Below are 3798 nucleotides of genomic sequence, written 5' to 3' on the forward strand. Positions count from 1 at the left end.
TAATATAAAAAAAAAAAAAAAAAAAAAATTGTTGAAAAATGAACTAGAACAAGATGAGATTAAGAATCCATGATCCTTTCACTACAGTGAAGCTACAATTACCTCTTGTTTATTTTGCCTCAGTAGAAGATATGCTTATGGGTCTGTATGCATGTGAGTATGCATTTACATAAGGACACTTCTAGGCACATCCATTTGGTTCCTATTGGGACCACAAAGCCCTTATTTGCTCTTTGAAAAAGAAGTGCTCAGAACATTGAGCGCTGGACACAAATGTCTCCCCTCATCTCTCTCATCATATAGTAATCGCATTTTCAAGTCATTTTCCCTAACTGAGGTTCCAGCTGAAGCATTCCAGATGTCCTGAGGGTCTCCAGTTTGTGGGGCTTTATGGAGCGACTTGAGCAGGGAGTTTGGGCAGATTCAGATCGTCCTGCCTGAATGCTGCCATCTAGTGTTCACTTTCACAAACCGCACATGTACCATTTTGATTTTGGATACCAGATTTAAGGACATTGAAGTGAGATGGTAAACTGGGCTTACAGCACTGCACAGACCAACCCCTTTCATCAAAATCTTTTGTGTACTGCAGCTCAGGGGTAGAGTGCTTGCCTGGCATGCATGAGGCCCAGGATTCAACACTCTGTCCTCTCCTTCCTCCCCCAATAAAACATTAATCTGAGGACCAGGGATTTTGTTCAGTGGCAGACCACTCATCAAACATGTGCAAGGACCTGGGATCATCCCAGCACTGGACACCCCACCCCTAAAATACAATAGGTCTTTAGATTGCAATGTAGTCTGTCATCTTGGAATATGTCCCTTTGACTTCTTCAATAGAAGCCATATCCCATTTTTTGTCAGTCACCAACTACACAGTGGATACTAGACATTTATTTCTGTGCTAGTGTAATCAGTGAACAAGTCACGTGAGCACAGGGTGGGTGTTGATCATTTTCCATGCAGAGTTTTTGATCCTCACACTAATCATTCACTGCAATGTAAGTGTTGGCATAGAAACTGTGAGGTTGGAGTCCTAGAGGTCAGCGTCCAACCTCATGCTGTTAGAAGGTGCTTTCTATATGTCATATCAGGTTCAGGGAAGGGAGAACCGCATCCAGTCTTCAGGGTCGTGCTGTGCACAAATTGTAATGCATTAGTGATAGACTCCAAGTCACTGATAGTGCCTTGGTGTCACGTTAAAGGAGAGAAATAAAAACACTTCCCCTTGGAGTGGTTTACACAGGAGTGCATACTTCTATTTTCTAGTTCATGCTCCTTGTCCTCCATCCTTTGCCCATCTCCTGCATGGTCTGAATCTGGGCCTGCCTGAAGGCTTTGTGAATCTGTGTGTCCCTATGTCTATGTCTGTCCTTCTGTGTATGTGATGTCTGTTGTATGAGCTCTATGTCTGTCCCTCTGTGTGTATGATGTCTGTGTGTGACTGTCTGTGGTTGTGTGTTTGATATCTGTCTTTTAACAAAGGGCTTTGCCCTGTATCAAACAGCAGAGAGAGCATCACGTGAGGGAAGGAATGTGGTACTTTATAGAAATCTTTAGCAGGGTTTTACAGAGATTAAGTTGCTGGCTCCAACTGTCCCAACTGACCCAGATGACAAATATCATTGTTTATGCACCCGTGTCCCTAGATGGATGGTGGATTTTAGGAAGTTTGCTTTCAATTGATATATTTGCTGTTTTCAGCGAGTTGATACACTTGCATTATTCTGGGTCAGGAGCATGCAAGAGTGTGGGAAGTGAGTGAGACCACCGTGATCCCTGTTTAACCTGAGCCTGCGCACTTGGATGATCCTGTACTACCTGCCTGCTAAGTCACTGGACTATCACCATGCACCCTGGCTGAACTCTTACTGGATCCAGGAGAGGGGGAAGGGATTAGGTCAGAGGACTGAAAACAGGATGTGACCTGGGGGTGGGGAAGGAGAATGTTGTGGGAAAAAGCTGTAAACAGGTCAGTTGGAGAAGGCAGTTGGAGAAAGCAGTTGAAGAAAGCAGTTGGAGTTAGTTGGAGCTGGGAGAGGGTTAGAGAAAGCTGTTTGTGAGAGGGAGAGGAAAAAGCTGCTCAGAGAGATAAAGAAGAAATCTGTTTGGAACCTTCCTTGGCATTTGTGTCGTTTTTTTCCCCATCTCTGCAGGTTGGAGTTCGGGGGTTTGTGACACAAGAGTACATGACTTAAGATAGCAGCTACACTTCAACTTAGGTTGTAAAAACTGATATGTGGGAAACTCAAGGCAAATAAGATTGTTGATACATTGTTCTCTGTTGGCTCCTCCCTCTAAACGGTGTCCTGCAGCCGGAGCGCAGCAGACCAGCCGGAACACAGCGTCCTCAGACCTCCCACTGTCAATGCCCACTCGTCGCCTGGACCAACCACTAATGTCGTCACGCCTACTCGATTGGACCCGCCTTCTGGACACAGCTCCGCGGAGAATCAGACCGCGCCATTCTGCCATTCCGCCGCCGTTGGGACATGGACCATTAAGCAATGCAGAGACAATAGGACATTAGGACACGTGGGGGAGGGTTGGGTTCTCCCGCGTGTAACCAATAAATATTAATAACCTTTTTTGCAGGTCATCTAATTTTAGGGAGATTAGCTCTGAAGTGCGAACCCACCCCAAGGTGTTCTGCCCACGCAGACAAGGCACCGGTCTGCGTGCAGGCAGGAACACTACAGTTCTCTCTCTCTCTCTCTCTCTCTCTCTCTCTCTCTCTCTCTCTTTGGTTTTTTGAGACAGGGTTTCTCTGTATAGCCTTGGCTGTCCTGGAACTCACTTGGTAGACCAGGCTGGCCTCGAACTCAGAAATCTCCCTGCCTCTGCCTCCCGAGTGCTGGGATTAAAGGCGTGCACCACCACGATAAAGGCGATACATTGTTCTCTTAAAGGCAGGTTAAAGAGTCAGGCTGAGTACACAGTAGGCTAGCAGTCTTAAGTGACTTCAAGGTAAATTATTAACTTTGGCTGTGAGGTCCAGCAAAAGTTCTGGTCTCTTAGGATGTAAGAGCTATTGTCAGAATATTGCACTGCCACTGACAGTCCAGAGTGTTTCTTCAACCTGAAGTTTTCTGGAACCGGGCATATTCTAGAAAGCCCAACACTGGACTATGGGAGACTCAGCAGCCATTGTCTAGCTGTGAAGCCAGGGAGAGAGCCTGAGTCTTTTCTATGATGCTTTTGTTTGCCTGCCGTCCCCAGCCACCCACATGCAGTTTCGCCCTCTGTCACTTTGCTTGATCACTCAGACCCATCACCGGGTGGGCTGCTCAGCTTTCTGTCAAGTTCGTGTCATCTGGGAAGAGAGACAGACCCTCAACTAAGAAAATGCCCTCATAAGATTGGCCTGTAGGCAAGTGCGTGGGGCGCTTTCTTAATTAATGATTGATATGGGTGGGCCTAGTGGCCCACTGCCCTCAGCAAGTGGTCCTGGGTTGTATATGAAAGCATTCTTAGCAAGACGTGGGGAGAAAGCCATTAAGCCCCATGACCTGTTTCAGGTTCTTCTGGGTCAGGCCTCTAGTCCCTGCCTACTTCCTGATGATGGACTATCACCTTTAAGTCAAACAAGCCCCTTCCTTCCTAGGCAGCTTGTGATCGTGGCGTTTATCACAGCAATAGGAAGCAAACTAAGACACTGTGTGACAGTCCCTATTCACCTTGTGGAGGCAGAGCCTATTGCCCTTACCATTCCTGAATCTTCTCGTGGCAGAGCAGAGCCTTGCTCCATGACTTTTGGGCACTCCAGTCAGAAAGTGCACAACTCAGATGTTTCCACCT

The sequence above is a fragment of the Mus pahari genome, chromosome 1 (assembly GCF_900095145.1).
Source record: "Mus pahari chromosome 1, PAHARI_EIJ_v1.1, whole genome shotgun sequence".
NCBI lineage: Eukaryota > Metazoa > Chordata > Mammalia > Rodentia > Muridae > Mus > Mus pahari.